The sequence below is a fragment of the Chelonia mydas genome, chromosome 7, assembly GCF_015237465.2.
Source record: "Chelonia mydas isolate rCheMyd1 chromosome 7, rCheMyd1.pri.v2, whole genome shotgun sequence".
Classification (NCBI taxonomy): Eukaryota; Metazoa; Chordata; order Testudines; family Cheloniidae; genus Chelonia; species Chelonia mydas.
In genome coordinates this window covers 117,367,407-117,376,621 of record NC_057853.1, presented here as the reverse complement: position 1 = coordinate 117,376,621, position 9,215 = coordinate 117,367,407, and the positions used below count along the sequence as shown (strand labels likewise).

At 48.9% G+C, this 9,215-nt stretch overlaps 1 long non-coding RNA gene across 1 annotated transcript in view; it reads left to right on the top strand.

Moving 5' to 3' along the window:
* Nucleotides 1-220: 220 nt before the first annotated feature.
* The window catches only part of LOC122466731, a 34,697-nt gene continuing 25,702 nt past the window's right edge, over nt 221-9,215 (top strand). Inside the window, exon 1 of the long non-coding RNA XR_006292474.1 lies at nt 221-717. This is a non-coding gene — a long non-coding RNA (uncharacterized LOC122466731). The remainder of the gene's footprint in view (nt 718-9,215) is intronic.

Below are 9,215 nucleotides of genomic sequence, written 5' to 3'. Positions count from 1 at the left end.
GAGTACTTATTCAGGGCCAAATCTTAGTCCATTGAAGTCAATAGGAGTGTGATGGGGTGTCCACCCCACACAGAACTGAGGGGTTAAGGTGGCTGGGTAGGTCAATTAACTCCACGGGCTGCACCTGGACCAGGAGCCAGGGAGCCGGAGGATGATTAGGAACAAGTTCACCTGTGCTGGAACAGGTGGGGCCTATGAAGCAGGCCTGGGCTGCTGCTGAGAAAGGACAGTCATTCCCTGGAAAGAGGGAGGAGTGTTTGGGGGCTGCTGGGAAATGCTGCAGGAAGGCAGGCAGCAGTCACTCCCTGGGAAGAGGGTTCTTGGAGCTGGTACACACAAAGAGAGAGAAGGGGAACCAGAGAGTAGGAAGCAATCTAGGGAAGGAGCAGAGAGAGGAAGCCCCGAACTGTTGAGCTGAGGGTCTGTAGGCTGGAGCCCAGAGCAAAGGGTGGCCTGGGTTCCCCTACCAGCTACTGAGGGCTTGGTGTAGAACTGAGCTAATGGGCAGACTGCCTAGGCCTGCGGAGGGACTGTACCCCAGAAGGGGGAACGCTGAGTGACCTTACTGGACGAGTAAATCACACAGGAGATGCTGGGGGCTCTGGAGCGAGAGGAGCTGCAGACCAGAGTTGGAGCGACGGTGTGCAAACGGTGGAGGGGGTTGTCTAACTCAGGAGCTAATCCCCAGGGTGACCAGCAGGAAGCGCCAGACCATTGGTGAGTAGAGCATCCCCATGAGAGGGAATCTTGCCATTGGCATTTCTGAGAGCAGGATGTGGCCCTCAGAGTACTGTCCAGCAAGCTTTTTCTAGTGAGTACTCATCTGGAAAGTTGTCTAGCAGGTTTTTGTGAGGAGGATTTATTCAGAGTACTGTTCAGCATATCTTCGGTGCAAGTACTCGTTCAGAGTACTCGCAATGTTGGTGTGTGGTGAGTACTAACCCAGAGTACTGGCTAGTAGGATTTGTGGTGAGGACTCGGCTCATGCACATTTGAGAAGTAACAATGGGAATAAGAAAACCCATCAAACAATGCAAAGAAGGGAAACTAAACTAGGAAATGAGAAGGGCAAATCTGCCATCCGTCTCACTGACAGGGAAAGAGAGTGAGCCGCTTGTGCTGAGAGACAGGAACCTGCTTTTTTCCCTCTGTGGGGTGGCTCAGACTTAGAAAGTAAGATGACGTCTAGGTTTGCTTGTTGAGAGATAGGATAGAGCTATACTAATGGGGAGGACCTTGTTAGAGGAAGAATTTGGGAGGTTCTTGGGAGCATTTTGTGTAATCTTAACATCTTCCTTCTGCCTGAATCGCTGTAGTCTCCCTCTTAAAACCTTCTCAGATTCCTTTCTCTAAACACTGCAATAAATCACAATGCTTCCCCCTCCCCGCATCCCATGTGTGCAGTTTTCTTTGTTAGCATTCCCATAGTGAAGTAACACCAGGCTTGTATAAGGGAATTGGCTGCTTTCTGCTGCCTTTCCAGGTCTAGTGCAACCATGGCATGATTGCAGCTGTCCAGACAGCACCGCCCCAGCCATTGATCCAGTGGGGTGTGCCCAGGTCATTCCCTGCTGCTAATTACTATGGCTCTGGTTCGCAGCACTCTTGGGGAATCAGACTGTTGAAGTGTCACAGGAAGCGGGTGCCGTGGGCTGAAGCGCTGAGCCTGACACAGCTTTACCTCCGGACGCAAGCTAGAGTCAATTGCAGGCACGGGCTTGTTAACATAATGCATCTGTTCCTGCTCTTCTTCAGAACAAACCTCCCACCTCAGCCAGTTACTGCGCCGTTTATTCCTGTCTGCCTGTGTCTGCAGAATGTGGCATTTTCACCCCTGTGCAAAAGGCCAGTGGGCGGCCTACGCATCAATTAAGTCTAGTTTCAGCCCAGTGTCGATCCATGAAGTAGCTTGTTACAGGCAGGGACTTCTCTAGGATTTGAACTGGTGTGGGCCTTGGATACGCAGGACAAGCTTCCCCAAGTAGGGGAAGGGTGTAACATGCTGTCCAGCGTGAGTTACCTTTTCCCCCGTAGTGGCTGGTCAGCAGAACTGATGGAATTCTTATACCAGAAGCCCCAGTGGTAGATCAGGATTCAACAATACCTTGTAAAGGGCATTAGATATTTGTGTGTGTACGCATGCCTGCCTAGTGGATAGGGCTGTCGACTGGGATTCCCTGTGTGTCACTTCATCTACCATGTGCCTCAGTTCCCACCTGTAGAATAGGAATAATACCTGCCTAGCTCCTGGGGGTGATGTGAGGAGAAAATACACGGATGACTCTCAGATGCTCTGCTGAGGAGTCTGGTACAACTGGATGGAGAGGAGATTCCTGTAGGGGCAGTTTGCTTGCTAGTCCCCCATCCCATGAACTTGGCTACCTGGCATCTATACTAGTGACTGGGCTTGGAAGCAGGGGGAAGCTACGCAAGCTGACAAGTGCTGCTGGGCTAAATGCCAAGGACTTTACGGGGCACTGGCTGGGGAGCTGTGAAGGGTAAAAGCAGATGTGAACTCTATCCCCAGCCCATTCTGGAGCATCTCCCATCCACGTAGGGGTGGCAGCCAGCTCCACAGGCCCAAGGGACGGACGAGCAGTTTGTGTCTCGTGTGCTACTGCACAGGCTCCATGCCGCCCTTCCAGAACTGCGCAGAGTGGGCCGTTTCAATCAGGAGCTCAGTCTCATTCGCACGGGCACTGGTGTTCCTGAGGGAGAACAAAAGAGGCCTGTCTCCCGAGACGCTGGCTGCCACCTCCAAGCCTCTCTTCTGTGTCCTTGGCTCACCGTGCCAAGGGGCTGGCCTGGCTGCCTGACAGCTGGCCAAAGAGGAGCCCTTCTCCCCTGGAGCGAAAGGGCTCTGGCCCCAGAGCCAGAAACAAAATGCTCCTGCCCCAGGAAAGGTCCCCTGGTGTGCCAAGCCTGGGTTCTAGATGCCTAGTAAACAGACTTGGCTCTCCCTCATACAGTGATGGGCTGCCACAATAGCATTGCCCTCTCCCCCCGCCCCCCCGTTAGCTGTGATACGCCCCCTGTACCCAGGGCATGGGCGTTGTGGAGGAGATGGCCGAGGGACTGAGGAATCTATTCATTGCCCTATGGCATCCAAAATGCGTGTGTGTGTGTGTGAAGTGCAGCCAAGGATGGAGGTGGCGCTCTGAGCCCTTACCAAGCCAGCCTCATTGTTGAAGAATATGCTGAGTGTGTTTCTAATAGAGTGCCAGGTCTCATGTATAATGTGGAGTATGCAGGGGGTGAAGATCCGGCCCTGCCCTGCCCTGGGAGATTTGTTGACAGTCCCTGCCATGTGTGGTGAGCTGTACCATTGCAAAGACAGAATTGTTTTTTTTATGCTCGCTATTATGGTAGTGCCTAGAGATCCAGCCCCGTTGAGCTGGGCGCTGTACAAACCCATAAGAAGGAGAGTGTACGCTCTTCAGTGCGGGGACTATCTATGTTTAGGAGGAGAGACAACAGGGGGATATGACCAGCAGCTGCGGGAGCAAGGGAACAGTGATACAGGTGTGAAGGGTGGAATAAGCAGACCTCACATCACACCCGCTGTCTAAACATTGTCAAGTGTTTGTAGACTTCTGAACTATTTATACAGGCCCCAGGGCTCTGTCCCCTCTGTCCAGGGTGAGTTCTCACTATTCAGAGATTGGGGGGGGGAGGGGAGTCAATCAGAGGCTGTGAAATTCCCCCAACCTTCCCTTTGGTTTTAACCAGGGGATCTTTGGGAGGGTCCCAAACTCCCCATCAGCACATTGCTGCATTGGCCTCCTCCATCTAGCTCTGCTTTGGCTGGCTGGGGTATAAGATTGCCGTGCTGCCTGTACAGGGAAAAAATGCTCTTCAAAAGCAGAGAGGAAGGCTGGTCTGGTGGTTTGGTGCAAGGCTCAGCTTTGGAAAGTCAGGTATGCTGTGTGACCTTGGATGAGATGCATAGACTGTGTGTGTCCATTCCCCATCTGCAAAATGGGGATAATAGCACTGGATACATACATTAAAGATTGTGAGGGGCTTAGATGCTATAGTAGTGGGAGCTGTGTAAATAGCTAAGCTAGAAGCTGTAAGCTCAAAAACTGGGTCTCTGTAGTAAGTTTGGAGCTATTTATTGCAATAAATTTTCACATGAAGTACTGCTCCCTACTGGATGGAATCAGAACTGCTCCGCTGTGTTTCATATACCCCAGAGTGCGAGTAGCATGAGGGGAGTCTCCTTGTTTGCATGGTAGGGCCTGTGCTCTCGGAGATGATCCTGCATTCTGCTGTAGCTGAGGATCAATGTGCCTGTATCACTTGGCAAGTCCATGATTGTCCTCTGCAGGTTGCCTGACACTCTGGAGTAGGACTCTGGATAAATCAGATGATAGGTTAGGGGAACATAAAAGCCACTTGTCTACTCTTTGGGGAGGGAAGAATAGCATCAGCCTTTACCATCAGGCTTACTAGCAACATACCTTTAGCTCAGGTGGCAGGGACCTGTACCATAGGAGCAGAAAGTGACAAGTTCTAGTCTCCCCCCCCCCCCCCCCCCTTATATGGTCTCGGTGGGGGTTACATGGTACCCAAGGACTTGTTACATTATTACATCTCTTCTCATCTTTAACAACCCAAGGGGATCCCCATCCCAAGGATCTCACGCAGGTGTGAAGAATGCCATTTACTCCCGATGTCCTCCTTTCTTTAAGCCAAAAGTGGCACCAAGATGCTAAGAAAAACAGCACAGCTGTTCCAGGCAAATGGCTCGTCAGCATTGTTTCATGTTTGGAATGGGAAATACCCCTAGAATTATGAAGCTGGAGTTACACTTTTTTAAAAAAAAATTTTTTATTTTGCTATGTTTTGCGATTATCCCCTCAGGGGCTATATATCCAAATCATTTTAAAAACCAAACACATGACTATTTTGAAATACTGTGTAGGTGTTTTTTTTTTCTTTTTAATACTGCCGGAATAAGCAATTTCAAAAGTGCTGCTTTACCATATAGAACCATCTTCCCTTACGATTTGACGCAGGTACTGCAGTGTGATTTATTTTTGAGGCCTGCAGCAAATGGCGTAAGTGATTAACTTTTAAGCACTTATGCCATTTCTGATGGACGTACAGCACAGGTATGTATGGTACATATTTAAGAGGCACCTATAGCATTGAAAGGCTAGTCGTACACTGCAGCCAAGATTTTCTGTATATAAGGGCCTAGTGGTGAAACATATGTCGGGGGTAGAGCATCTTGACTTTCTGGCCCCAGTTCAGTAATGCATCCCGAGTCAGCAAAATGTGCATACATCAGTCCCATTGAAATCAATGGATTTTACATCACCCTAGGATCTGCCTGCTAGGGTAGGGCTGTGCTATTGTCCCATTATGATAGTTGTGGAACTGAGTTACAGAGATGCTTGGATTTACCCACAGTCATATGGGAAGTTTGTGGTGAAGCTAGGACTTGAACACAGCTCTCTCAACTGCTAGGTGAGGGCCCTAACCACAGGACCATCAATCTTCTTCTCAATTACTTTTCATGGGGACTTAAGCATGTGCTTAAGTGCTTTTCTAAATAGGCATGGGCTGAGGTATGTGCTTAAATGGTCTGCAGAGCTGGGGCCTCTATGAGCCCATATTTAGCTCTATAGGGGCTCGATCCAAAGCCTGTTGTTGTCAATAGGCTTTGGAACAGGGCCCCAGGGCCAGATTCTGATTATTTTGCTTCACACTGAATAGTTCCTTACTGCAGAAGTACTTGTAACGAAGTCAGTGGAGTAAGGTGCCACTCGGCATGATTTAGGGTATGTGCAGGTTTGTGCAGGTGTTGTCCCAGGTAACTGAGAGCTCCTTAAATCCAAGTGCTAAAACTCCACCATAGAGCTAGGCAAATGCTGCAGAATTATCCAAGCACTTCTGTGCATATAAAAACCAGTGAATTAATGAGTCCATTTTGTTCACTGTCTGCGATCATTTGCGTAGGCCAGGTTTTGTTCATTCAAAGTCAGGGGGAGATCTTACTGGCAGACATATTTGCTGGCAAACAAATGAGAATATTCATGAGAAGCCCCATATTTGCTTCTGTGACTGTGGTTCCCAAACTGGGGTTCGTGAAATGTTACAGGGAGGGGGTTCGGGGGCGGGGGGGGAGAATTCCCTAATGGTGGACAGAGCTCTGTCTAGGGATAGCAGGTAGCATGGGGCCAACAGCCCAGAGCCCCTAGACTTCCAAGAGCTAAGCAGATCAAAGCAAGCATATCTATCACAGTGAGGAAATTTAAACTTCAAAACTCCTTTTGGATATTTTTTGCTGTTTTTAAACTTAAATAGGCAGCTAGTATTGTTTTTAAAATTATTATGAAGAACAAGCTTTGTTGGAACATGCATTGTTTGCCTGGACTGCTCAAGACCTGAACGCTTGTGTAGGAGGAACTCTTTTTGAGTTGGCTTCTTAAATATCTTCATGCTGTTTCACATCTGATACTCCTTGATGAAACCTAGGAGCCTTGTCTTAGAACAGGCTTATTCAAAGTGATACAAGCTACGAAAGTGAGATCTTGGAAGAGTGCTGCCATTTTCATAATGTAATAAAAATACTGTAATTAATAATAGTGTGTCAAGCATGGCATAAAAACAAATTTTATATTTTGAAGATCACTGCTTTTATAATTTTATACTTGGGTAAAGGAGAAAATCCCTGGAAATATTCATGTTTAGGAGGGGGTTTGTGAGACTTGACATTTTAGTGAAAGGGATTCACAGGTTATTAAAGTTTGGGAACCACTGATCTGTGAGTTCCAGTCAGTGAGCAGAAAAACTACCCCATGTCTTGGATCACACAGATTGAAGAGAACCTATTGAATGAATCTGGGAAAGAACAGCTGGCCAGTAACCCCAAAGCTGAACTTCATGTTTGTTGAAAAGTTGTGAATATTTTTTTATGTAACATTTCTATCATAGTAGCACAGAGGCCCTCTCCCAGTCAGGGCCCCATTGTGCTCAGTGCTGTACAAACGCCTAGGAAGAATAGTGAACAAAATAATAAAGCTCACAGTCTGTTTGTGAACAGGTTAAACATGGGCCAGTTTGTTGCAATACGTTGTGCATAGTTAGCAAATCAGCCACAGTGTTTCTCAACATTTTTGATACCAGGGACTGGCTTGCTGCCTTCCTAGACTGTGTCAGGGAGATCTCTGGGACCGGCGCTGGTCCATGGACTGGTCATTGAGAAACACTGAGCTAGGACTAGGCAACAAAAAGGCACAGAACCAGAGCCTCATTATGCATATTTGTTCCAATGTCCCCTGTCATTTCCCCTCCCCCCCCCCCCCCACGCACACACAATGTGTGGAACAAATGCCAGAGTTCAAGTTCAAAACACATGAGCAAAACCTCTTCCATTTTATTCTTTCCCCTCCCTCATCTTGTGTATTCCTCCATCCACCCATTCATCCTTCTCTCTCATTCATTCCATGCTATAGGAAGATCGCAGGGCTACTGCGGGTATCTGGGGCAGGGATTGTTGTGTTTTAAGCTACGTGCAAGATGGGTGGGACTCTGCTTTGTTTCCACACATTTCAGTGCCACACCAAAGCCCTTGCCGTTTGCCTGTACCCAGTGCTACGTTGTTGACGCGATGGCTGCTAGAGGTAAAAACCGCTCATCCACGTATGGAATTTGATTTGTGTGATAGGGTGTACTCCCCACACTGGCCCTGCAAGAGCTGAATTGGGCCAGTATGTGGGAGAATTAAGCCTGGGAGGAAAGCCCTAACTAGGGGAAGTTCACCTGTGTGGGAACAAGCGGGGTTTATATAAATCCAGGAAATTGGAGGCAACGAAGGCTTCAGGGAGGTAGTCTGCGGTCACTCCCTGCGAGAGGAGAAGTGCATTTGGGGGGCTATGGAGACAAGTAGCCAACGGTTACTTCCTAAGAGGAGGGAGTTGTGGGGCTGGCAAACCCAGAGGAGTGCAGAGGGCCAGGAGGTAAGGAAGAGACTTAAGTGCAGGAGAAAACCACACCAGGGCTGCTGATTAGAGGGTCCTGGAGCTGGAACCCAGAGTAGAGGTTGGGCCTGGGATCCCCTGAGGGATCTGAGGGAGTGGCACCTGGGGCAATGAATGGGAGGACTGCCTGAGATTGCTGGTGAGCAGGGATTTTGATACTTCCTTCCCTGCAAAAGGGAAATCACATAGTGACCTGGCCGGAGGGCCGAGTCACTAAGAAGATGCTGCAGTTCCTGGAGCGAGAGAGGGGCCACAGGCTGAGAGGGTGGCAGAGTGTAACTGCTGGCAGGGGCGTTGGCCTGGCAGAGGTAGCCCCCGAACAGCTAGGAGGAGGTGTCATCGTGGGGTGAGTAGAGGGCACTGTCACAAGGAGGAAGCACAGTTTACCCTTTGGTGATCACATTCTGAAGAGAACTCGAACAGGATTCCTGCAGCCTACAGGTAACTGTAAAACAGCTTCCTGAAGCCAGAGTCCCAAACATACAAGGTAAAGATTTCCTGAAGCGAAAGCCCTAGATCTAGGAAGAAGCTCTGAAGCCCAGATGAGAGCATAATCAGAAAGATGCCTGTTTGTTCTCCCAAGACTTCCCCTTCTGCTGCATATCCACCCCCAAAGGAACAGGCCTTTGCTGTCTTTTAAATCCATCCATGTCCTTCTCTGTGGCTCCTGTTGACTCACTGTGCATAGATGCTGGGCTATTTCCAGCCACAGCCTGAAAGTGGCAGCATCTGTCTGCCATCCTTTGCTAGGTAAAGTGTGTGATAATCCCCTTTACCTCTCCATGCCATCGCTGGCAAGACATGCACCCTGTCACGCTATGTGACAAAGAAGCAGCCTGCATATGACAGTATAGAATACGGAGATCTTCAAAGATTATGTGGAGAAGAGCCCAGGAGGAAATCCTGTGTCCTGGAGGAGGTACTCAGATGATACATTACTGTGTGAGATGAGTTGAATGTTCATACAGGTACCGAGTCCCTCCCGTGTACAACCTTGTGTTGGTCCTGAACCAAGTCACCTCAGCTACAAAAAGCTAAGTTCGGGATTCCCACAGCAAGTGGTTGCTCAACTTCCCTGTACTTTTCTGATCCCCAGCAAAGACTTAATTGAATTGTGCCAGCTGGCTTGCATCACTGCAGACCTGCCATTTTCACCTCTCCCTCCCCAGAAAACTAGCCCCTTGATTTTGAGTGAAAGAGAGAAAACCAGACCTGAGTTGGCTG